Raw genomic sequence first — 26,534 nt, 5'->3', positions numbered from 1 at the left:
AAGCCCCCATTTTGCCCTAGTTAATCAAAGGACACAAATTGTTCAAAGCAAAGGTATTTAATGAAACAGCAGGGTAAGATCTGAAATAGAATACCCCCCCAATAATATTCATGGAGCACATTCTCCCACAACTAGATCCAACTAGTAAGTTGGGGAATAAATCTCTATTGCAGTCACACAAGAAGGGCCCACATAAAAGTACAGTTGTGAGTGTGGGGGCAATCCATACCTCCAGTGATGCTTCCAGTGATGGTGTTCTCACTAGGCTGGACACTTGGCACATTGCTCCACTGGACTCACTACCCAGTTTCTTCCATGAGTGACTATTGCTCTTTGCTCCTATATTGTCTTTATTCATTTTATCATAGCCAGCTAAACCATCTCAGCTACAATCACATAGGACATGATGACTAGAGCCTCTCAATTATAAAATAAAGCTGACAGTTCTTAAATCACAGCCTCTACATCTCCCCCCTTCCAGAAGAAATATAGGAAGAGTGTCTCCAGGTAGGGTTAGTTGTCTTCAGATCTACCCTTAGCTTAGATTCCAGGTAAAGATATTTTTACACTTAATTACCTAACTTAGATTTCAGACAGCTTAGGGCACTTACAAATTTCTCCCCACTGCAGGGGAGAAGGTGAGGCTTGGATTAGCTCCACATGGCCCCTTCCCATATGAGGCAAGGGCCATGTTCCTACACTCCCTTCCCTTTACTTGGAAGGGCCGTTTTTCATGAGTCTTGTAAAACAATGTCAGCGGGAGGGAGGGGAATTCCAAGAGCTGCCCAAGAGCTGGCATAGATCTAAATAGAACCATGGCGGCCCGTAAGTCTCATTCCAGGTCGCCACCTCCCCCCCAGTAGTTCTTATTAGGTTCCACACATATCTATGGGGAGAATAGTGGCTGGGCTTCCCCAATAGGGTGGGGGAAGCAAGAGGGAGAATCAGGATGCAAAAGGGGATAAGATATGAAAACACAATCTTCCTGAGTCGGGTCCTACAGGCACATCAGGAGCAGGGCAAGGCCTCACATGTGAATGATGGATCCAAGCCTTACGGTGGGCCACCTTCACTGCTGAAGGATTGGAGAGGATGACCTGGTGTGAGCTGGATCAGTGGGGTTCCAATGCAGAGCCACGAGGAAATGTTCTGGTCAGGATCCAATCCCCGGGTGGAGGTTCGATCCAGCAGGCTGGGGCGGGGAAGGCCAGGCAGAGGTACGATGTAGAGCTCTGACCGCTGCCCGGGTGTCCTGGAAAGTCTGTAGAGACTTGAAAAGTGAATCATTAGTAATATCATAAGAGCCGTCCTGCCCCATATGGGGAAAGATGGGGGTGGAGCACTGAATAGGCTCCCACCCAGGTCTCACCAGTTCCCAACCAAGGCTTAGAAATGTGCTCCTTAAGTATCCTGTTCATTCTTTCTACCTGACCCGAACCCTGTGGTCCATAGGCACAGTGCAGGTGCCCTTGAACCCGAGGCCCTGTGCCAGAGACTGAACAACATTAGAAACAAAAGCTGGGCCATTGTCAGACCCGAGGGAGAAAGGGAGTCGGAACCGGGATAATCTCAGTCATAAGTTTCTTGGCTACGACCAAAGCTGATTCGGATTTTACAGAAAAGGCTTTGGGCCAACCTGAGAAGGTGTCAACAAAAAGCAAAAGAAAACGATGGCCTTGAATCCGGGTTTCCATGTCCATGAAATTAACTCCCCAGTGTTTGTGGGTGTGAGTCCTTGGGGGCACAGAGCAGGCACAGTGGGGGATGGGCAGGGTTCGCTTTGGCACAGGTCAGGCATTGGCGGAAAGCAGTCTCAGTGAGGGATTCCATTCCAGGTGAGAAAAAGAAACAGAAAAGTAGATCACATAAGGGAGTCCCCCCTAAGTGAGTTAGAGAGGGCAGTTTTGAAACAAAGGATAGCTCAAGGCTTTTGGAAGAATCCCATGTCCTTCTGCAGGGCGCTGCCAGCCCTGGCCATCAGCCAGGCCAGGAGGATCTTGAGGCCTGTAGGAGGGTTGGTTGCCCATAGGTTTCGTTGAACTCCCCTTTATCTGGAGTTAGCACATGTACAAGTAACTAGCCCTAAGTTATATCAGTTCTAATGAACAGGAGGGGGAGTTGCAAACAGGGGGACTGAGGCAGAACAAGTCAGGGAAACTGAGGTAGGGCCATTCAGGGAACTGTGGCACAACAGTTCAAATCATTGAATTACCTTCCTCTAGATACCTGGAAGGTCTCAGCATCATAATGTTGACCATCCCTATTTGAGGCAAATAAATCAAAATAAAAGTAGAAAAATGCAAGGATTTATATGTCAAGAGCAAGTCTCTCCCTGACAGCCCCAGCTCCCTGTTGCATCATGTCAGATGGAGCACCCTCTCAGCCAGAGAATCCAGTTTGAGGTAGACAGTTCACTGTGAGTTAGGTGGTCTTCAGTCATTTGTGCCCTTAACTCGGCCTCTGCTTATATAGGGAGTAGCAGGGCTCAAGACAGTTGTGCTGCCCATTCAGAGGGAGAGGCAAACCACTCCAGGGGAGAAGGGTGAGGCTTGGAAGAGCATGCAGATTTAGAACATCAAGGCAGGCAAACCCCCAACTTTAGAGGCCTGAAACATCCTTTGAGAATGCTGAAATACTAATTAAGAAACTGGGGTTACAGGACTGGAGACTGCCAAATGCCACGGTGCCTGATTTCTGGTTGTTTAAAAAAAAAAAGTCCCAAACACTGAGTCTGCCAAAGCAATTCCAACAGAATAAGGGGTTTCAAAGTTAAAGCACAAAATAACCATCCCACATGTAAAGTTCCTATACATCCAGCAATAGTTACACAATGTAACAATTTCCATCCTGAATCTTAAACACACAGTAACATAGTTGTAATTTTAAAAATAATTCATCAACCACTTTCCCACTCCTCCCATATCAGTCCAAATTACATCAGGAGTAGGGGTGATGGTCTCCATCTTAGCTGCTTCAGGCTGAGAATGGGCAGAGACTCTCAGTCCATGCAGGGGGTGGGTGTGACGTGCTGACAGCTACCAAAGCTTCAGATGGGCTGATCCAGGTCTCAGAAGAGGTTCAATCATATGTAATTTGATCAAAATCTAGAACAACAAAAAACCAAATCTGACAAGTTAGAACAGTCTGAGATAGAAAGACTTGATTCACCCAGACTGCTGCCAAATACGAAAAGCCAGCAGCTGAGTTCACAGGGCAGGCAAACAGCTTTCAGCTATATTCCCAATAAAGAAAACAGCAGTTAGATTCACAGACCACTGTTAATTGTCATCTTATCATTTAGAAACTTTTATAAAAACAAAACACAAATATCCAGTAACAGACAGATGGCCAGGCTAAATACTTATGTGCCTTAGCATTTAGGATATAATGATTATATATAATCAGATTGGAAAAAAACAAGGTATGACCTAACTTAATTGCATTAACAAATTCTATTGACCATTGGCTCCTATTAGGCACAGGAGGAGAAAAAAATGTAGAAATATGACTATAACATAATATAAAAACTGATTCTTCAGCACATACAGGACACAGGATAAAGTAGCCTTAACCCAGTGATACCCTAGGTATCACTGTAATCATCAGAGGGTGGTGTTAAGTTCTTACTAAGTGCTAATGAGATAATGAGATATAAGGTTCTTCCTAAGTGCTAAATCAGTACTTAACAATCTCTAGTTCCAGCCTTTACTGGGAGTTTAACTGCTGTGAACTCCTGGGGAGGAGCTTGCATGCTTAGGAGGAGCAAGTTCATTGGTTGAAGTAATTTTTCCCAGAAGCCCTTGCGTTATCCCACGCCCATTCTCTGGGAGGATAAAAGAGGGCGGCACTGGAGAAAAAGGGAGTCTCTGCTCTAGGCCAGAGTTGAGGCGGCTCTCTAGAAGAAGAAGTCTCTCCTCTAGACCAGAGAGTGATAGGCAGTTTCTGGAGACAACAGCACATTACAGGAACTTTTAAAAACTCCCTATAAATATTAATTACAAGCCCAACAAATTTTCCGTGCAATAAAAACTTCCATTGAACAAAGTTTCAGATAAATCACAAACAAGTGTTTACCATGACCTTATATTGATAACAGTAAGAAATTTGTCCCAGTAAGTTCACAACTCATCTTTCATATCTAAGTAGGCAGTGTCATAAGTCAAATATTATACAAATCATTTTGCTTTAAAATACCCAATACATAGAAAAAGTTCCAAATTACATATTGCCCATAATAGAAACATATCAATTAAAAATTTAAAAATAACTGCCAAATTATAGACCACATGTATGACTATAGTTCTTAACCAAGGAAATCATTATGTATCTAAAAAAAAACCCCAAAACAAATGTAGGTTGTCTCTTTAAAATCACAGTTACTCCTATCAGCCAGCTTTGACTTGATAAAAAAAAAAAAAAAAAAAAAAAAGGCGGGAATACACTTAGTGGGGGGCGGGGAAAGGAGGGAGAAAGGAAGGTGAGCTAAATCTGCACAAAAGATTCCCTCCTGTTCCCACTCAAGCTTCCCCACACAGAAATCCTTCCATTAAAACCCTTTCTTTTTCTCTTCCTACTTAACTCTTCTCTGTTCCTCAGCCTACATATTTAAACAAATTTTAACGACCCTTCTACTAGATGCTCCTTTGCTAAAGTAGCAGAAGCAGTGTGTGTGTGTGTGTGTGTGTGTGTGTGTGTGTGTGTGTGTGTGTGTGTGTATGTGTGAGGGGCAGTGTGAGTTGAATCTTTACCTTTGAAGACAAAAGATCCTCTCCCATTTGTCCCTCACCCACCTCTTTTCTTTCCTTACTCCTAAAACCCCTCAAACCTACAACTGCTCCTACAAATCAATCTTTCATAAATCACCATCACCCTCCTTTCCTTTTCCCTTCAGAAGTTTTAAGATTCACAATGCAGCAAATAGCTAAATAACTCCATAAAACCCACATGGCCAGCAAACATAACCTATAATGTTAGCAAATTACCCAATGTTTCAGAAGCATAGTTTTTTAAAGAGCTTTTCTTCCTTCTGCCTGAGTGTTTCAAGGCCACTAGCATAAACTTCTTTTTCCCAGGGGGCATTAAGCAGATAAGGTTTTATTGCCATTACTCTTCTCTAGCAGGCTTTGGAAACCCGCTTTTCAGGAAAAACTTCCCCACCAGTTTAAAATAGTCTTTTTTTTTTTTTTTTTATTCTTTTACTTACAAATTAGTACAAGAAGTTAAAAAGTCTAAAATCACAAGAACAAATTTTTATACTAAGCACAGTTGCAACATTGAAATAACTAATTGCCAAATTTCTTAACCATTGTTCTGAAAACTTAACAAGAGCTCTTTAAATCAACACAACAGACAGACAAGTCACAAACACAGAACACAAATTACACAGACATAGACTGCACAATTACAACATTAAACAAAACATTTAGCATCTACAGACTAGGGTCTATTCAGAAACCTTAGAATAGCCCTGAGGGAAGTTGTTGCAGCTCGAGAGTCTTCCCTCCCAGAATCCAAATGGAGCTTTTTAGGCATCCAAACCCCTGTTTGGTGCATTTCTCTGCCTTCACAGAGAATGCCCAGAGAACCAGAGAGTGCAAAAAGGCTCTCAGAACCAGAGATGTGCCACTGGCACACAGAACCAGATAGACTCAAGTACACTTAAACACAAAGAGACAGTAGACAAACAATTCTGGAACACAACAGACAACCAAACCAGCAGGGCACTCTGACAGCGTCCTGTGGAGGCCAGTAGGTGTCACTATTGCTGCGTCCAGTGTAATGACCTACAATCCTTGAGTACTCACCCAGAAACAAACCAGTTCCCAGAAAGCTCGGAGCCAATTGAGTCAAATTGATGTCTCCTCTCCCAGTCCACAAAAGTGGATTACCGAGGTCTGAGGCCAAGAAACGTCTCTCAGTGGCCACCCCCTAGAGATGGTAACCCCCTTCGCCCTCCAGGGAAAGGGACTGGCTGTCAAACAGAGCCAAAGGCTATCTCGCTGGGGAGCCTCCAAATGAAGTGCCCACAGGGAGAGAAAACACAGGGCAGCCAAAATAATGAAGTTTTAAGAGTGTTTATTACTAGCCAGACTGATCTCCCAACACCAAGACAGGAGTGGTCATAATGAGTGGTCTCAGTGCCACATATTTATAGAAAGAAGAGAGAGATATCAAAATGTTTGGTGATACATTTGTCATAATAAAAGGAATTTCTATTCTAAATAGGAGGTAAAAGTTATCACTCTAAGGGTATCATTCCCAGACAGCAATAAGACAGTATTTCCTTAAGTTTATCAAGTTGTCAAGATTTTAGGTTTTTCAGGACAGCAAATCTGTGAGTGTAAAAATACCATCTGCCTTAGGGTGTGAAGAATTAGTAATAAACTTCTAACAACAAAGATTTAAGGTTTTGTTTCTCATGGTCCCATTTGGGGTACTTTTCCTCTTCACCAGGAATTCGCCCCTTATTTTCTTCTCTCACCCTTTGCTTCCCCATCCACTTATCCTTCTCCCCTTATTTCTTTGTAGATTTTATGGTATGTATATAGTGTTGCCTATTAAACCCATTGCCGATGTGAGTAGGTTTTCAGAACTACAAGCCCTTCTCTCCCTCTAATGCATCTGTATCTATTCTTCCTCTGCACCTCATTTATATAACATGATTACTGTTTTTACATTTACTCTGCCAATCATCTTTTAGAACTACCTACCCTATTGTTGATGTAAATCTTTCCCCCCCCCCCCCCCCCCCCCCGAGGCTGGGGTTAAGTGACTTGCCCAGGGTCACACAGCTAGGAAGTGTTAAGTATCTGAGACCAGATTTGAACTCGGGTCCTCCTGAATTCAGGGCTGGTGCTCTATCCACTGAGCCACCTAGCTGCCCCATTGTTGATGTAAATCTTAAATATAAAGTATACAGGGGCAGCTAGGTGGAGCAGTGGATAGAGCACCATTCTTGAACTCAGGAGCACCCGAGTTCAAATCTGGTCTCAGATACTTAACACTTCCTAACTTCCTAGCTGTGTGACCCTGGGCAAGTCACTTAACCCCAGCCTCAATTAAAAAAAAAAAATATATATATATATATATATAAAGTATACATTTCCTATGTTAAAAAAAAAAAAAAAAAAAAAAAAAAACTTAAACAAATCCTCCATATTGAGTTCCTTAAAATTGATTGTTCTTTGATACTGGCTCTTATATGTTAATTTTTCTGTTAAGTTCAGGTTTGGTTGATAAAAGTCATGAAAATCTGCCAAGTTTGTTGAATGTACGTTTTCTTGTCATTCAAAATTAGATAGTTTTACTGGTGATGATATTTTTAGCCACAGGCCTACTACTACTTTAGTTTCTGTGTAGATATCATTCCAAGACCTGTGGTCTTTTATTGTAGCTACTGATAAGTTTTGTATAATTCTAATTGTAGCTCCCTTGTATTTCAATTGTTTTTTCTTGTTTCTTGCAAAATTTTCACTTTGATCTAGGGGTTTAGAAATTTGGCAAAAATATTCCTATGTGTTTTCGCAAAGGATCTCTTTGAGGTGGTGACTGGTTGATTTTTTCTATTTCTACTTTCCCTTCATGTTCTATCACTTCAGGACAATATTCTAGGATTATTTCCTGCATTATTATGCCAAGGTTTTCTTTTTGGTCATAATTTTCTGATAGTCCAATTATTCTTCTATTTTCTCTTTTTGATCTGTTCTCCAGATCTGTTGTTTTTCTTATGAGATTTTGCACATTCTGTTCTATTTTCTCATTCTTTATAATGTGTTTTGTAATTTCTTGGTCTTTCATAACTTCACTGGTTTCCCCTTGCTTGATTTTAATTGTCAAATTGTCAAATGTCTAATTGCTCCAAAAGAGCAATGTTCATTTTTGAGACTCTGTACATTCTTTTCTAATTGATTAACTTTTTTTCATAATCTCCTTGTTTTTCTTGGATGATTTTTACTTTTTCTTAGTTATTCCTCAATATCTCTCATTTGATTTTTGAATTTTTTTTGGATTCTCCTACAAATTATCTCTGGGCAAGGAACCATTTCACATTACTCCTTGGGGGTAGAAGCTTTTTTTTTTTCTTTACTAAATTGCCATCCTTTGAAGACAAATCTCAGTCTTCCTTGTTCCCATAATATGTTTCAGTGATGGGGTTCTTCTTTGATGGTTCATTTTTGTAAGACTCATTTTATTTGCCTTTTCCTTTTTTTGCTGAGGCAATTGGGGTTAAATGACTTGCCCAGAGTCACACAGCCAGGAGTGTTAAGTGTCTAAGACCAGATTAGAACTCAGGTTCTCCTGACTTCAGGGCAGGTGCTCTATTCACCATGCCACCTAGCTGCTCCTAGTTCATTTAAAAATTTTTTTTTAAAAAGACCGCCCATCATGGGGGTGAGGAGATAAGGCACTTGAGGCACTTCCCTTCAGCTCTCCACTTTGACCAGGAACCCCAAATCAAAAAGAGCTCCACCCTCTTGCAAGTACCCACAGCCAGCAGTGCCCCTGCTGTGCTGTTTCTGTATTTACCAAATACTGGGTCCTTCTTGCAAAGGGCCATGTCTCAGCAGCACAGCTTGACCTGACTCCCAATTGGCCGAGGTTTACTCTCTCTTTCCAGATTCAAATCCTCACTGGACAAATAGTTGGGGAGTTGAAAGTCTCTCTGGTTCCTGTTGAGAATCCAGCCACAACCAGATAGCCTGAGGGATCACCATTTGTGGTTTCTGCAGAGCTAGTCAAGAGGTGTTTGCATTTCAGACAGGTTAATCTTGGCCTGGGATCTTTCTTCAATATAAGTTGAAAGGCAAAACTCATTTACTTGGAGTTTAATAATAGTTGATAAATTTAGCTCTAACTAAGCAATGAATATGGTTAAATTGTTGAGGCTATGTTATAAAAAAAATTACTCATGCAAAAAAAAAGTAAAATGAACTTGACCTCTAAAAAAATTGTTGAGGCTATTTGTACGAATCATTTTAGCAGGAAAATGTTCAATTGAGTTTACTTTTATAACATTTACTAAATAATTTTCTATCCAGGGGCAGCTAAGTGGCGCAGTGGATAGAGCACCAGCCTTGAATTCAGGGGGACCTGAGTTCAAATGTGGTCTCAGACACTTAACACTTCCTAGCTGTGTGACCCTGGGCAAGTCACTTAACCCCAGCCTCAGATTAAAAAAAAAATTCTATCCAAAAGACAGGTTCAAAATCACAAATTACCTACAAATAATTCAAGGTATGGGTGTGAAGATGATTCTCTTCCTGTTTACTAGAGAACATCTTTCAGCACTTGGTCATCATATAATATGATCAAGGGGAAAGATGATAGTCAATATTGGCTAGAAATACTGTGTCCTCTTGAAAGGGGGAAGCACCTGCTGCTCCAAAAGAGCAATTAATTTGCACATACTGTAGGAGCCTCTGACCTTTAGAGATCATTCTCTATAAATGAAGGGAATATTTGAAGAAGTCTTTGTTACATGGAGAAATTGAAAAATAACTGGATGGTACTATCTTCCAATCATTGAATTGACCTAAATTTACCTTTTTATCCTATAATAGAATTGTTCTGTTTCTCCTTCAATCTGAAGCCTGATTTTGATGCTAAGCCATACTTAAGATAATCTTAATCATTTTTTTCTATTAAAACTTATTTTTTAGTTATCAAACTGTGCATACCCTTTGACCCAGCAGTGCTACTACTGGGCTTATAGCCCAAAGAAATACTAAAGAGTGGAAAGAGACATATATGTGCCAAAATGTTTGTGGCAGCTCTTTTTGTTGTAGCTAGAAACTGGAAGATGAATGGATGTCCATCAGTTGGAGAATGGTTGGGTAAATTGTGGTATATGAAGGTTATGGAATATTATTGCTCTGTAAGAAATGACCAGCAGGAGGAATACAGAGAGGCCTGGAGAGACTTACATCAACTGATGCTGAGTGAAACGAGCAGAACCAGAAGATCACTGTACACTGCAACAACAATACAGTATGAGGATGTATTCTGATGGAAGTGGAAATCTTCAACATAAAGAAGAGCCAACTCACTCCCAGTTGATCAATGATGGACAGAAGTAGCTACACCCAGAGAAGAAACACTGGGAAGTGAATGTAAATTGTTAGCACTAATATCTGTCTGCCCAGGTTACATGTACCTTCGGAATCTAATGCTTATCGTGCAACAAGAAAATGGTATTTACACACATGTATTGTACCTAGGTTATATTGTAACACATGTAAAATGTATGGGATTGCCTGTCATCGGGGGGAGGGAGTGGAAGGAGGGGGGGATAATTTGGAAAAATGAATACAAGGGATAATATTATAAAAATATATAATAATAATAATAATAATAAAAAACAACTTATTTTTAAAAAATCAAACAAAATGAACCAAGGATTAGCAATAAACAAGTCTATATCTTTATAGTCTGTTGTAATTATGATAAAAATTTTCAATGTTTCCCTTGACACACAACCCACTGAGTTTCCTTATATCTGTAAGTAGAACATGGCTTCTGTTAAAAGATAAATAGTGTCCTCATGTTCTTATGAAACATGACTCAGGTAACACTGTTTCTGAGCTGCTTTTTCAAAATAACAAGCTCCATCTCCAGGAGTTCACTAACTATGGAAATTCCCACATTTTAATCTTATCTCAACTGTTACAGTATTGCCATGTGGCAGACACTGAAAAACTATTTTGTCTCTTTTTCTTAAAATATTAATAAGGTAAAGGATGAAAATGAGTGACACCATGATGGCTGCCTCAGTTCATAGAGATTGGATGGGCCATGTTTTTCTTCCATCAAAATCTTGGTGCTGACTTCACACAAAGTTGCAACTAATCAGTACTGAAGATATTAAAGTGACCTTGTCTATCCTTTCACAAGTACTGTTATTTTTCTATATCTTAAAATAAGAACAAAATCTTCCTTCTACTATCTGACCTTGGGCAGAACCTGGGGTTTGTACAAAACAAATGTAGCCTATCTAACCCTGGAGGGATGACTGAACAAAAAGACATTTTTTCTCCTGTCACATGGCATAAATAAACTTATGTAAGTCACAGTTTGACCCATGTCATTATATAAGAGACTGATGCTTGTTGGTTTGCTTCAATCATTGCAAATTATTGCTGAGGTGAATCAGTTAATCAATGTAAATGTGAAAAGATAAACAGGCATTGAATACCCCAGTGCCAAAAAGTCTAACCACAGGGTCCCAGGATGCTTGTCCTTGGCTTCTCTGAAGAGAACCTCACCTTTTCCAGTGGAAATCTAGATCAAATCAGCCATCCCACCTTTGGTGGACAATAATCTCTCTAGAGGCAAAATAATTCTAATCTAATGTGGTTGCCATGGTGACTGGTTTTGCCAAGGATACCTGGAATCCTGAATTGTGGATATTCAACTACCTCTTTATTAAATCTTTATTATGATCTCTAGGTGGGAGGAGGAGGGAGTTTCTTCCCAGCTCTGTCCTGGACTGCCTGCTGGGAGCAGATCTAAATCACCAGGGGCTACAAAACTTTAGGAGATACCCACATATGTGCTCTCAGTCACATTTTATATTTATATATATATTTCTTCATAAGTATAGAGTATGTAGAGAGGGAGGGAGGAGAAAGAGAACAACACAAAGACAGACCTAGAGATGCAGACACAGATCTAGGCAGAATCAGAGATAGAATTATAGATGCTGACTGCAGCATTGTACACACAAGTAGACCTCTAAAGCAAGCAGCTATGGGACATGCATGAGAGAAGGGAATGACCATCATCCCAGGCACTCTGGTGACCTCACTGGTCTCCTCTCAGCCAAAGGAGAAAAAACTGAGATCCTACAAGGTTAAGTGGTTGCTCGGGGTCACATAACTAGGAAGCATCAGAAGTAGCATTTGAACCCAAATCCTCTGACTTCATGACAGCCATAGCTCTTTCCAGACTACAGTTCTACTTCCCAAAACAGCTTTTGTCACCATACCATGGTTTCCCCAGGGGACATCAGAATTTGGCTTTTAAGTCTCCAAAAAGAAAGGGTAAAAGAACCTTAAGCTGCCATGTGAGTAATCAGATTTTTAAAAAAATAACAAAGCAGGAAATGATAAAAAAAAAATGCAAAGTACAAAGAATTTGTGCTTGATCACAGTGCCTGGCTTCTACACAGCGGGAACTTAATAAATGTTTGTTGGATTGCCTGTGCTCATTACAGTTAAAAGAATTATTCTTCCTTCTGCCCAGGTCTTGCCTACCTTCCCGTAGTTTCAGGTGTTTTATCCAAGCAGCAGAATCCATCTCTTGCCATCTGTTGGTGTCCCCCTTCCACGTTATTACGCTGCCATATCCAGTCCTCTTGATCTATATCTTGCTATGGATCCAGACAACTTTGGAGGGAAAAGTGAGGCAGGTGACCTTGCACAGTCCTTCCTCACTTAAATCCAATTCACTTGCATGTTATGGTATCACCTCCCTAATATCATCGTTCCCTTCAAGAAAAAGTAGAAAAAACAATAATTACTCTGCTTAGGTCTCCATGTTGGCAAGATGATGCTTGGAAGGTAGCTCACTGATGGGACTTTAGCTCTAGAGGTGGATTTGTTCATTTCCAGTTTTTCTTGTCTTTGACTTGTCTGTCCTTCAGCTGCTTCTATATCGCCTCTCCTAGTATTCTGTGAGGTCCTTGAGAAAATGGAGTTTATTTATTTTTTTCTATTTCCTCTCAAATTCCTCACACTAAGCCCTTATAAATGTTTCTTGAATGAATAACTGAGACACCACAGTTTACCTTATCCTCAGATGGTTGACCTCTTGACCGTTTTGCTCATCTTCTGTGAGTACTCCCCAGCTTATTAATGTCCCCCTTATTGCAAAACTCCTTATTACACAACTGCCTTAGTTGACTCCCCCATTCTACAATGTTACTAGAAGGTGTAGCTGCTTCTATACCCAAGGTATAGCACTAGTGGAGGAACCCTTCCTTCTGTGTTTCCACTTATAAGGCAGTAGCCTTCCATTCCTAGCAAAAGCAAATGACACAGCAAGAACATTAGCTAGAAAGCATTTACTCCAAAGCTACGGAGCCGCACAAAATGGACAAACGTGTATTTGTGCAAAATCTTTTTCATTTAATGTAATCAAAATTACCTATTTTACATCTCATAATGTTTTCTATCTCTTGTAGGTCTTAAATTCTTCCCTTCTCCATAGATCTGAGAGGTAAACTTCCATGTTCTTCTAATTTGCTTACGGCATCAACCTTTATATTTAAATTATGTACCCATTTTGACTTTCACCTATACAGGGTGAGTCTGTTATCTAGATTATCTCCTTCCTCTTCTGCTCTGGGGGGCTCTTCATTTTTGTGGAGCCCAAAACACTCCTCCTTCAACCTCCCCCTCTTCTTGTGTGCCCTTCCCTTCCCGCTCTCTGGTGGCATTGATGAGATTAGATTCAGGGAACCAAAATGATGAGATTAGGGTTCCTGGTGGTTAGGGAGTTAAATGATGAGGTTAGTGGCAGGTTCATGATTCAGGGAACTAAATGAAAAGGTTTGACTCCCCTAGATTCCCTTAAAATTTGTCATAGGGTGGGGAGTTGTGGGAACCCCCTTCTGGCTACACGGAGGTCCTTTGTAAAGGAATTTATGAACCTGAAAAGCTAAACTGGTAAAAGAAGTTTATTATTGGCATTGGGAAGCCAGCCTTTGCTATGCATGAAGAGAAAGGCCAAATCCCTTAGTGGCAAGGTCCTGACAGAGAAGTAAAGTTTCTAGTAGAAAGATCCTCACAGAGAGGTATAAAGTCTTGTTAAGGAAATAGGTGAGGAGAAAGAGAGGGTAATGCTGAAAGAGAATATCATTTCAGCAGGCAGAGATTGCTGCTATGCCGGGGTTGGCATATTAGGTCCTCTGCAAGGCCTGAGTTTAAAATTGGCTCTTTTTATAATAGAAGTTTTGGCTACAAGCCAAGGCCTGTTCTTGATGGGGACTGGTGGGTGGAGTTTGAGCTGAAATTGAATAGAACTGAATGTTTCTTGATTAATCTCCAATTCAATGGGGTTAGAATCTCCACCTAGACAACAGAATGAAGCTGTTTGGCTTTGGGTGGGGTCTTTACAGAGGCAGGATTCAAGGAGACTTTCTCCTTGAGTTTTCTCTAAAACTCTCTAGTATTGGTGCTCCCTCATCGACATCACAATAACTGTCCCCTTCCACCTTCTATAAAACCTGACTCTCCTTTGTTTCAGTGTGAGAATGTTTGGGGACTAGAACAGCTGAAGGTCTGTGTGCCTCTCATTCACTTTCTTTCCCTTTCCTCTTGAGACCCCTCCTCTCATTACTCCCATGTTGGAGTCCAGCTCCAGTAGTGAATGAAGGGTGTAGAAATACAGGGGCCAGGCAGAGAGAGAGTTTTGAATATGAACTCTTCAAATTGTATTAATCAGAGAGACATATATATAGACCTGATACAAAATCTAACAAGCACAATCTACTGAGATGTAAATGATTAAGCCTGGATCTTGGTTACTTAGACAGAGATGTAAATAGTTGAGCTATGCATCAGAGTAAATTTATATCAATGTCCTCAAGTACTTTTCTCCCAAATACCTTTAGTTTCATTGTGGGCTGCTTTTCCTGTCCTAAGATCAAAGGTAAACCTTTGATCCATTGTATAGTAGTTTTACATTCTGCTTTAGTCACTAGATTTTGAATCACATATTAACAAGTATGTCTCTGCTATTTCAATTAAAAAAAAAAAAAGAGTTTTGGTGAGCCAAGTTAATGTAAGATTTAAGACCCGGAATGGATTCTTACCTCCTAGCCCTCTACACCCCCATCTTGCAGACTGATTCCAGGGCTCCTGCTAGTGCCTAAGCTGTTGTGAGGGAGCTAAGTGCCCCCTTCCCTGTTCCTGCATCAGCCCCTCCCTTTTTCTCCTCTTCCCTCCAACCCCCGACTTTTCATGAATGTCCCCGCTCCCCAGTTGGCTACTTTTCTCTGCCCAGGAGAATGTGTGGAAGGTGGGTGGAAGGTCCTGGCAGTATCAACACCTTTGCTTTTGAGTGTGTATATCAGTAGGATAATCTGTGTGTGAGAGTGTCTGCGTGGGTGTGGGAGGGGGTGTATGTACCTGTGTGAATCTGTGTGTCTGCTCCTCCAAGGCTTCCCCTGCCCAGCCAGGCCTCTGTCAGGAGGGCTAGGGAGTTGGTGGTGGTGGTGGGGTTGTAAAGTGGGCTAGGGTACGGTGGTGACCAGCAAGGAGAAGCCTTTGGGGACACTCCTTTGATTCTCTTTTCACATAGACTTCCCTCTTTTCTTTCAGCTTCCCTTCCTCTCAAGCCCACTTGTCTTGGCCTTGGGGTTGTAGAGAGAGGAGACAGCTTAGGAAAAAAATGTTTTAAAAAATAATATATATATATACACATATATATTACCCAATATTTATTGTAATATCTTGCTTTGAAAATCAAAGGAAGGGTAAAATATATAAATACCAGAATATTTTATTATAACAAAATCCCAGTTACTAAAATTTAAGCTTACATAGAAAAATAAGGAGTGATTGTTTTATTTCTAAAGATCTCTCCCTTTTCAAAATTACTCACATTTATTTTTTCCCCTTTACAAGTTTTTTTTTTCAATTAAGTGTAAAGAAAGTTTTCAACATTTTTTTGGTAAGATTTTACATTAAGGAACTCTTCCCCTTGGTTTCTTCATATTGTCTCTTTTTTTTTCTTTTCTGTTTTTAGTGTCCATTAATTTAATGGTATAATTATATTTTGTTCTAGTTAAAATGAGGGAACATTCTAAGTACCTTGCTTCAGAACAAAAATGGAGAATTGCCCCTCAACCTTCATATTTCTATGGTTTTGCAGCAGAAAGAAGAGAATTGTTTTAATATGCACTTCTCTCCTTATAAGAGATTTGGTGCATTTTGTCATAGTGATAGCTTGTATGTCTTTCTGTGAAAACTTTCTGTTCATATTCTTTGACCTATTGGAAAATGCTCTTCAATTTGGAACTATGCTCAAAGAGTTATCAAAATGTGCATACCCTTTGATCCAGCAATGTTACTACTGGGCTTATATCCCAAAGGGATATTAAAGAAGGGAAAGGGACCTGTATGTGCAAGAATGCCTGTGGCAGCCCTCTTTGTAGTGGCCAGAAACTGCAAACTGAGTGGATGCCCATCAACTGGAGAATGACTGAATAAATTATGGTCTATGAATGTTATGGAATATTATTGTTCTGTAAGAAATGACCAACAGGATGATTTCAGGAAATCCTGAAGAGACTTCCATGAACTGATGCTGAGTGAAATGAGCAGAATCAGGAGTTTATTATATACTTCAACAACAATACTATATAATGATGATGATCAATTCTGATGGACGTGGCCCTTTTCAACAATGAGATGAACCAAATCAGTTCCAATAGAGCAGTAATGAACTGAACCAGCTACACCCAGCAAAAGAACTCTGGGAGATGATTATGAACCACTACATAGAATTCCCAATCCCTCTATTTTTTGTCCACCTGCATTTTGGATTTCCTTCACAGGCTAATTGTCCACTATTTCAAAGTCTGATTCTTTTTGTACAGCAAAATAACAGTTTGGACATGTATGCATATATTGTATTTAACGTATACTTTAACATGTTTAACATGTATTGGTCAACCTGCCATCTGGGGGAAGGGGTGGGGGGAAAGAGGGGAAAAGTTGGAATAAAAGGTTTTGCAATTGTCAATGCTGAAAAATTACTTATGCATAAAATTTTTGTAAAAATTAATCAATTAATTAATTATTTTTTAAAATGGCTTGGAAACTAAATTCAGTTCCTTCCATGTGTTGCATATGTTCCAGTCCTCAGAGAACTTTGCTATAAAGATGTGTTTCCTCAATTAAGTGCTTGTCTTCTAGTTTTAACTTTATTTGATGTTTACCCCCAACAATTCAACTTTATAGAAGTAGAATTTATCCATTTTCCTTTTTGTGACTTTCAATGTTGCTTGTTCTATCACAACCTCTTACCTTATATACATATATGAAAAGTAATTTGCTCTTCTAATTTACAATTGATTCCCCTTTTACATCTAATTCATTTATCCAGTTGTACTTTAATTTGATATTTAATACAAGATATTGAGGTCCTATTAAATTTTTACCAAAGTGATTTCTCTTTATTCTATGTGTTTTTTTTTATCAATCAGTGTGTATATTAACAAATATGTGAATGGAAGATGGGTTCAGGGCTGTTAAGTAATCAATAGCTCCCACCAGTTCTCTGGAATATATGGAAAGGCAGTCTTAAAAAGCATCATAAAAATGCAATTGGGATAAGAATTTGAGAAGCTGGAGTTGCTATGGCAACCTCTCTGTAACTGTTTTACAGATTATAAAAGTAGTGTCTGGGAAGGGGGAAATCACAACTGTATAACCCCTAATATTATCAATCAAAAACCAAACACTAAACACCATCTCTATGCTAGGCACCATGCTTATTGCTGGAGATGCAGAAAGAGGCAAAAAACAGGAGCCTTCAGTCTACTGGGGAGATATTAATGAGCTGGAGAATACCAAGGTAGGATGAAGAGGCAAGAGGGTAAAATTCATGCCATGTGAGGAGGAAGAAAACGGTGGTGTCTCAGTTATTATCTCAGTAAACATCTATAAAGGGCCTACTAAGTGCCAGGGACAAAGGAAGGAAAAAACCAGCCAAAGTCCATCTCTTTCCTCAAAGACTTCACAGTCTAGTAAAGGAGGCAATGTACAAACAGCTGAAGTGTAAACAAACCGAATACAGGATAAATTGGAAATAAACAAGAAAACAAGGGCCCTAGAGGTAGGCAGAAATGAGGAGGGAGGGCATTGCAGAGGGGAGAGCCAGCCGGTGAAAATGGCCACAGTATGACATGGACTGTCCTGTGCAAAGAGCAGCCGGGAGGAGGGGGTCACTGGATCATAGACCATGTGGAGGGAAGGTGTAGTTGTGGGAGGAGTGCACAGATGGAGGCAGGTTGTGATAGGCTTTGGAAGCCAAACAGATGATTTTATATTCAAAACTTAAAGTGAAAGGGAGCTGCTAGGACATCTTGGGAGTGGTGTGACGAGATATTAGGAAGATTAAGCTAAGGACTGGATGAAGAGGGAATTGAGGCAGCAGATGGAGAACACACATAAGAGATTGGAAGGAGAGGCTTGGCTTGGGTTGGAAGCCATGGTCCAGTGGCTAGAACAGTGGGACATGGCGTTGGAGGAGCCAGATTGAAGTCCCGGCTCTGGTGCTGATCCAAAGACACATCTAGAGTCTTCCTCAATGTCTGGTTTTTGTACGGTGCAGGATTAATTTGACTTTGGGATTTCCTGATTTGACACTGGTAAAGTTTTGGCCCAAACTGGCTAGTTATTTAACAAATATCCTTCCTAGCTCAGACCAGCCCTTTTCTTGAACATTTTTCTCTAAGTTTTGTCCTGGTCAGTGGCTACATTTCCACTTTTCCTGAACCACAGCCTCTAGGCTTGGTGGCTTGCTCATTCCCTTGGATTCACCTGCTGGTGAACCTCTGACATGGCTGCCTCTCTGTCCATCAATAGCAGAACACAACCATTGGTCTCCCCAGTTTCTTGGGTCAGGGGTGACCTGGGAGACAGTTTTTGGACTAACCCCGGACCCTCCATGACCTTTTGTCAGTATTTCCTGAAGGCACCGAGTCACCTCAGGTCTCCATGCTCCAGTCAAGTTTCTGAGAGTCTCTAGGGGTTCCTGGCTAGATGCCTGGAGCGGCTGAGCTCCGCTGAGTCCCCTCAGTGATGCTCCCTGTGGGTAAGCTGCGAGGATCCTCAAGCTTCTGCCTCTCCTTTGCTTCCTTAGAGGGGGGAATTTCCCAGTAGGCAATGCCTCCGTGACCTGCAGCCCAGACATGCGTACATCCCCCGTGTCCCTGCCAGATCTGGCCTGGAGAGGGGAGGGAGAGAGCCGCCCCTTTCCCACACCACCGCCTTCCTCCTCTGCTCTGGGGCTCATCAGGAATCCAAGTCCCATTCCAGGTTGAGCCTCTGCGTCTACTACAGCTACTAGACTCTTCCCTTCTTCTGAGCCTAACACTCTGCACCCTTGATCTCCAGGTTTCCATAAAAAGGAGTTGTTAGGGGTCATGACCCCAACTCCCAAGTAGAACAGGCCTTCTGTGACCAGCACTGCCTGTCCACCTGAAATGGCAAAGACTGTGAACAATGAGGGGGAGGGCCAGCGTGGTGTGAGACTCCGTTTATTACAAAGACTGCAGGTGCAGATACATGATTCTCTATAGGATATGCTGCGTGCATTCCTTTCCTAGTAAGGCTCTTCAAGGTCCTCCCCTCTAAGGTCCGGCACGCCTCTCCTGGGAACTGCCCCGTTGCTCCTTTGGGTGGGATCCCCTTCCTCCCAGCTCCATTTTGTTCACCCTTACAAGGCTACTCTCCGATTACCTGAGCCATGCCCTGTGCGATATCCAAGGCTGGCGGGGGGGTTGGCAGGCCCTCTTACAAGGAGTGACCATAGACAATCACAAGCTGAGCTCAGCCCCTGGCCCCCAGCCCCAGCAGCTCCCTTCGGGAACCTGTGACTGCTCAGCCCAGAGCCTCCTGCAAGTGGAAGACACACTCTGGCACCCTCCCCTCACCAGGCTGGGAGATGGAAATTGAGAGAAATGATGAGGGTTTGGGGGTTTGCATTGCTCTGCGCCTGCCAAAATACATCCCCTTCCCTTCTCTTCTCCTTCCTCCTTTTTCTCTAGGTGGAGACCAGCCCTATTGGCAGTCTTCTTTGTGAGAGGTGAAGGAGGAGGAAGAGAAGGAGGACAAGGGAGTTCTCTTTCCCCCTGAGTCTGGAGGGGATCTGTGTACAGCTGGAAATTTGTCTTCCCCTAGTCCTCTCCTCTTCCTATCAGCCATCACAAAGACCCCCTCCCTGACAGATACAGAAGTTCCTGCACTTATGTGTCTAGATTTGTGTGAGGTAAACCCCTCCCCCCAGCCTGGCATTCCTCCCCCAAAATGGCTTCTCTTAGTTTCCTGGAGAATGTGTGTGGGCATGGGTGGGGGTTGCCATGGAATATTAATACCTTTTTAATGCCTCTGTTGTGTTTTAGGTAGGATCATGTGTGTCTGTGTATTTGTGTACACGTGTTTACTTGTGTGGACCCGCTCCTCTAGATTAATCTTCTGGGAGCTCCCTGTGTGAAAGGAAAAGGACAAGGATGTAACAGACTTTACCTTGTTCAGAGTCTTTCTGGGACTAGTTACAGATCACAAGTACTGAAGTACTGATAAATTTACTCCCTGAGGCAAGCAGGGGAGGATACTAATGGGAATCAGGTCAGCTTCATGTAGCAACCCTGTGGCGGTCTTGGGCAACCACATGTTACTGTATCCACTTAGAACATCAAGTTATGTCAAGCCCAAGGCTACATTTTTCCATATAAATCTCTCCATGGCTCACACCACTTTTGTTGAACCTCTTGGATGAGCCCAGCATGGCATTCTGCCTTATGGTGTCTTTCTTCCTATCCCCTCCCTCACTCCTAGTGGTGTCTTTCCCCTTCATATAGGTAATTAACTCTTTTAGGATGCTAAACCCCTCTATGGACTTAGCCTTCCGCTTAAAGACACAGTGTCATCTCATTGAATATTCCCTTTCTCCTGATTAATTGTGAGTTGTGCTGGGAAAGCTGTCTTTTATTATTGATTTATTTGCCAGCTATTTCAGATTAAAATCTAGTTATTTTAAGTGGAGGGTTGTTTAATTCTGTATTGTCTTTATATAATCACAATTCTCAAACAATGCATAGTAACTGAAGGGAGGAAGGGAGAATAAGCCACTAGGATGCCAAATTAAAACCAGAAAACAAACTCAGTTTCTTCAAAACAAAGGTTAACAATCTTGGAATGTCAGGAGTGTGCTGAGATTTGTATTTTCTCCTTAGTGGAGATCCTCCTTCTATCCCTCCCTTTACTAGCTTTGTCCTTATACATTTAAAGGACTGGAGACTGCCTATTCTACTATTCTGTCTTTTCCCAAAAGACATTAACAGTCATTCTCCACTTCCCTAAATGTGGCAGAGGCTGCCTTTCAGTAGGTTTTGGATGAGGCTACTGGTGAGCCTTGGAGATACAAAAGAGCTCAATCTCAGCAAAGGTAGATCACAACTCGTTCTTTGTATTTTGTTGAGTGATGGGGAAATCAGTTTCAATTTCCCCAAATTCAGTCCCTCTAGGCTTTTTCAGAGGTGAACTGAATTCTGAGGAGATGCCCTACTAGAACTAAGGGAAGGCTTATTTATTACCAATTTAATCCTTTCCTGCTTGAAGAAAACTAGAATGGCATTATTGTGTTGGGGTTAAGATAGAGTGGGTTCAACTATGGCTGATGGGAGCAATATGAGTTCACAAGATTTTATTACAGGTTGGGCACAAGTCATATCTGGAGTTGAAATGCCTCTAAATTTGTACTCCTCCTATGTCTTTTGAGCTACTGCAATTCTATTTTTCTCATAGAATACAGGGACAACACAGCTGGAGGGCCTAAAATACTCTAAGGCAGTCAAAGCTCTTTGGGAGGTTTGGAGTAAACTCACCTAGGTCTTTCCTTGCTGAATGACCAAGGCAGTTCATGACAAAGGCAATTCATTCTCTAATATCCCAGAAGGCACCTCTTAGTAAGCAACTACAGTCTCTGAAATGATCTAGAGATGCAACTAATTCATACAAAATATAGGGCACTACCAGGAGTCAGGAAGACTTAAATATAAATCCTGTCCCAAATCCTAGCTGTGTTACTGTGGCCAAGTGGATTAATCTCTGCTTCAGTTTCTTCATCTGTAAAATGTACCTGGCAAACCTTAAAATGTTATGTAAATATTATTTTTATTGTCATTTTTACCAAAAATATCACTAGAAATATTACTGATGTTCAGTTCACCTTTGTCTGCATCCACTGCTTATCCCCTCATTTCAATCAGCTCTTTATGATCTAATCCTAAATGACTGTGCCAGTTTTTTCTGGCTTAGTCTGCCTAAGACCAGACCCCTGGTCATTTTAGGTTCAATATTAGAATAAAATGAAACACTTGCACATTATTTCACAGGTAGCCAAAGGCAATTTACTTAGCAGAGTAGGAAAAGAATGTTCAGCAAGATTAGGCATTGAGGTCACAACCAAGATGGCAGAGAGGAGATATATCTTTTTCTGAGCTCTCTCCAATGCCCCTCAAATTAATAGCAAATCAAGGCTCTGAATTGGTTTTGGAGTGACAAAATCCACAAATATTTGAAGGGTAACAAATTTCCAGCAGAAGATCATTTGGAAGGTCTTCTGAAAAGGTCTGTTTCAATCAGGCGAGCCGAGCACAGGCAAACACAGGCACAGTTCAGAGACTCAAGGCAGTGAGACCTATGGCGCATCAGGGAATCTACCAGGAGGAATCTACAGCAGTGTTGGCTGCTCTGTCCTGGTTGCAAGCCAGTAGATCAGAAGATTAGATGTAAGACATCCAATACAAATACAAAAAACAAATAGTAAGCCCCTAAACCCCAGAATATTGTGGGGATCTGGCTATGCCCACCTACCATCAGAAGTTAGTTAGCACTGATCCAGCACAGCCACTGTCACCTATAGAGAAAGCCTGGACAATCTCCCCCTTGCCCTAAAAGCAGACCTCAAACTTTTAGAAAAATGAGCAAAAAAGTAAAAAGGTCTCTGAGAAAGAGAATAACCCATTTCAAACCCTGAGGACATTTATTTTTAAATCAGATATATCCTGTTCTTCTCTCTTAGTCTTGACCAATGCCTTTTGTAATCTTGTCATAGGCTGCTTCCTAGGAGGCGCTGAATGTCTTACTGCTCCTTCCCTTCCTCCTTCTTCCTCCACCCATGAAGGGTTAATTGAGGGAGGGAGATCAAGGGATGGGAAATGCTCTGGCTGTGAAATGCCACACTCGGAATTGTACTTAACTCCATTATTATCTGATTCTTCATCCTTTTCACCTAGTTCATTTGGCTCCCTCCCTCTGCTCTTTCTTCTTTTTTCTTATTCTAGTATTTATATAATTTCTTAAAGCCAGTTGTGTTAAATTGTATGTATAAAGTGTATACATTGTATGAAGTCCAAAAATACACTTGGAAATTGAGTTTGGATTGGAATTGTAGTATTCACCTAGTTGCTCTCCTACTGATTTCCACTTGTCTGGATTCAATTCTTTTTCCTTGGAGAACCGAGGAGATGTGTACTGTACAGTTTTAAAAGATCAATGATCTGCTCCCAAGTTATAATTAAGTTATATCCAATCAATGGGAAAAAATATCAAGTGCTCATGGGTAGGCTGAGAAAATTAATTAAAAGTACAATACTACCTAAATTAATCTAATTATTCAGTGCCATACCAAGCTCCCAAGAAATTTTACAGATCTAGAAAAAAATAATAATAAACTTCATCTACAAGAACAAAAGTAATAATTTCAAGGGAATTAATGAAAAGAAATGCCAATGAAGGTGGCCTCGCTGTACCAGATCTAAAACTATATTATAAAGCAATGGTCATCAAAACCATTTGGTACTGGCTAAGAAATAGACTAGTTGATCAGTGGAATAGGTTAGGTTCAGAGGACACTGTCTGATTTTTCTGTAGTCCAGGGTTAATTTTGCTTTGGACTTGGTCTTTCCTGATTTGACACTTTTGACAAGGTTTGGACAAAACTGGCTAGTTATTTAACAAATATGCTTCCTAGCTCAGACCAGCTCTTTTCTTGTACTTTGTCTTTGTCAGTGGCTCCATTTCCACTTTGCCTGGAACACAGCCACTAGGCTTGGCTGCTTCTCCAGTCCCATGGATTCACTTGCTGCTGAACCTCTGATATGCCTGTCTCTTGGTCATCCAAGTATCAAAACATGGCCATTGGTCTCCCCAGTTTCTTGGGTCAGGAGTGACCTGGGAGACAGTTTTTGGACTGACCCTGGACCCTCTACTGCCTTTTGATTGTATTTATTGAAGATAACGAGTTACCTCAGGTCTCCATGCTCCAGTCAAGTTTCTGGGAGCCCCTAGGGACTCCTGGCTACATGATTGGATGTCCTGAGGGCCTCTGGGTCCACTCAGTGATGCTCCTTGTGGGTAAAGTAGCATACTGAATTTTGAGAAGATCCTCAAGCTTCTCCCTTACCTTTTCTTCACTGTATGGGAGAATTGTCCAGCAGCCACTGTCTCCAGGGTCTTTCAGCCCAGACATGGCCAGAGGCAGACATGCACACATGTCCAGGTGCCCTAATGTCCCCTCCCAGGCCCTGGATTACTTTTGTCTCCTGCCTAGAGAAAGGTAAAAGAGAGCCACCCCTCCCCAGACCACCCCCTTTGTCCTCTGCTCTGGGGCTCCTCAAGTATCAGTGTCACATTCAGGAGCTGCTGCAGCTACTGGACTCTTCTCTCTTGTACAGCACAGTACAACCTCTCTGGCTCCTTGCTCTGCCACTTTCCATAAACGGAGTGACACTGGCTCAGCCCCTCCACCCAGCTTCAGCAGCTGCCCTCAGGAACGTGGGACCCTGTCAAGCCCAGGCCCTCCTGCTAGTGGAAAATGCACTCTGCTACCCTCCCTTTACCAGGCTGGGGTGATAAAAATTGAAAGAAATGTTGGGGGGGAATTGCTTTCCAGTGCTCTGGACCTGCCACAAGACAGGCCCTTCCCTTCTCTTCTCTTCTCCTTTTTCTCTAGGTGGAGACCCATCCTGCTGGCAGTTTTGTCTGTTAGAGATGAAGGAGGAAAAAGAGGAGGAGGAGGAGGAGTGAGTTCCCTTTCCCCCTGAATGTGTAGGGGATCTGTGTGCAGCTGGAAATTTGATTCTCCCAGCCACCTTTGCTTCCCATCAGGAATCACAAATACCCCCATCCCCACCTGAAATATGCAGAAGTCCCTGTCCTATCTGCCTATACATTTGTGAGATAAGACCCCCTTCCTGGCACTCCCCCTCCTGCCCCACATCCTGCATTTCCCCATTATATTATTTTCTATCCCCTCCTCAACCTTCTCCTCAATCCCCCCCCCAAAACAAACAACCCCCCCAAAAAAATTGACTTCTTTTAGTTCCTGGACCTGCCTCAATGCTGAGCAGCCCAGATTCCCTTTCCAGATGTTGTTCCCATTTCACAGGGCTGGCTTCTGTGGCACCTCTGGGCTATTTGCCAGGTGTCTGCATGGAGACAAACTGTAAGGTATTTGCAAGCATAAAGTCCAGGGGGTAGAATGTGATGTGTCATTGTTGGTAATTTTAGCAATCCTTAGTCCTGCTACAAAGGTGCAGATAACAAGGGAGATGCTTCTGTATAGTCTCCCATATACTCTGGTCTTTGTATAACCGTAGGTAAGTTGGTCACTTATTGATGATTTTATTGATGCCTTTTGAGGAAGCAACTGAAGCCCGTCTTGACGGAGGTGATATCCCCAGGAAAAGCCTCCTGGGGCAACAAAATCAGGACGTGGTCCCTGGCTAAAGACCTCCAGCAAGTTCTTGTGTTTCGCTGGGAATCCCTTCTGTCTGCTCCTGAGACATGTGCCTAGGTGAAACAAGAGTGGCAGGTGTCTCCAGAGCACGCTCAGGGAACTTTATGATTGGGAAGCCTAGCTCGTATGCACCTCCAGACACATTTGTTTTCTATTCCCTTAAGGACAGTAGCCCAAATAGCACCTCAGCTACAGCTGCGCCCGGAACTCTCGGAGTCATCCACGCTTCCCTTCACGTCCTCCTTCCCCTCGGTGTCCTCCCCTCCCAGTCTCTGCACCTCCCAGGGAATTTGGCTGCTGTCCCTCGTCCCCAACCTTAGCAGCCAGGCCTCGGGAACCCAAGGACCCTGGTCAGCGCCGGGCCCGCTTCCAAGTGGAGGAGGAACTGCGGCCGCCGCCTCCCCAGCCAGCCTGGGCGATGGGGGCCGAGAGAAATCCTGGAGGGAGGGGAGCTCCCACGGCTCTGGGTCTGATGTCACAAAGGCCCCTCCCCCCCTTCCTCCCTTCCCCCCCTCTGCTGAGAGGAGTGACTAGCCCCGCCCTGCAGTGATGTCACAGTGACTGCCCTCTCCCCCTCTCTGTTAAATGTGAGTCTCTTAGTGTTAGGACGTGCTGGGACTAGAGCAGTTGAAGGGCTGTGTGGTCCTCTCGCCCCTTCCAGACTGACCGATCCCGAGGGGCCTAAGCGGCCGGGAGAGGTAAGTGCCCCCTCCCCTGCTGCTGTCTCAGCCCCGCCCTTTCTTCTCTTTCTCTTCTCTTTCCTCCCCCTCCCGCCTTTTCCTGAAGCTCCCCTCTCTCCCGTGGGCTTCTCCTTGGGCCCGGGAGGATGTGCGGAAGGGTGGGCGGAAGGTCCTGGGGGTATCCACGCCTTGGTTTTTGTGTGTCTGCGGTGTGACGGGCGGATCTTCTGGGTGGGAGAGTGTGTGCGTGGGTGGGTGCGGGGGGGGAGGGGGGGTACGTACCTGTGAGCCTGCTCCTCCGGGGCTAGCCTGCTCCTCCGG

The 26,534-nt window shown here is 42.5% G+C and overlaps 1 protein-coding gene across 10 annotated transcripts in view; it reads left to right on the top strand.

Moving 5' to 3' along the window:
* The window catches only part of LOC141549155 (transcriptional regulator ATRX-like), a 796,624-nt gene that overhangs the window by 189,929 nt on the left and 580,161 nt on the right, over window positions 1-26,534 (top strand). For 3 of the 10 annotated variants that reach the window (XM_074278543.1, XM_074278546.1, XM_074278545.1), the window contains exon 1: window positions 26,095-26,231. The exons of 6 other annotated variants lie outside the window; for them this stretch is intronic. The gene's annotated coding sequence lies outside the window, so the exon portion shown is untranslated. Of the gene's footprint in view, window positions 1-26,094; window positions 26,232-26,534 lie in introns of those variants that run through there. One more of the 10 variants, XM_074278542.1, reaches the window with a different exon arrangement.

The sequence above is a fragment of the Sminthopsis crassicaudata genome, chromosome X, assembly GCF_048593235.1.
Source record: "Sminthopsis crassicaudata isolate SCR6 chromosome X, ASM4859323v1, whole genome shotgun sequence".
In the NCBI taxonomy this organism is placed as follows: Eukaryota; Metazoa; Chordata; class Mammalia; order Dasyuromorphia; family Dasyuridae; genus Sminthopsis; species Sminthopsis crassicaudata.
This window is presented reverse-complemented; position numbering and strand designations above follow the sequence as displayed.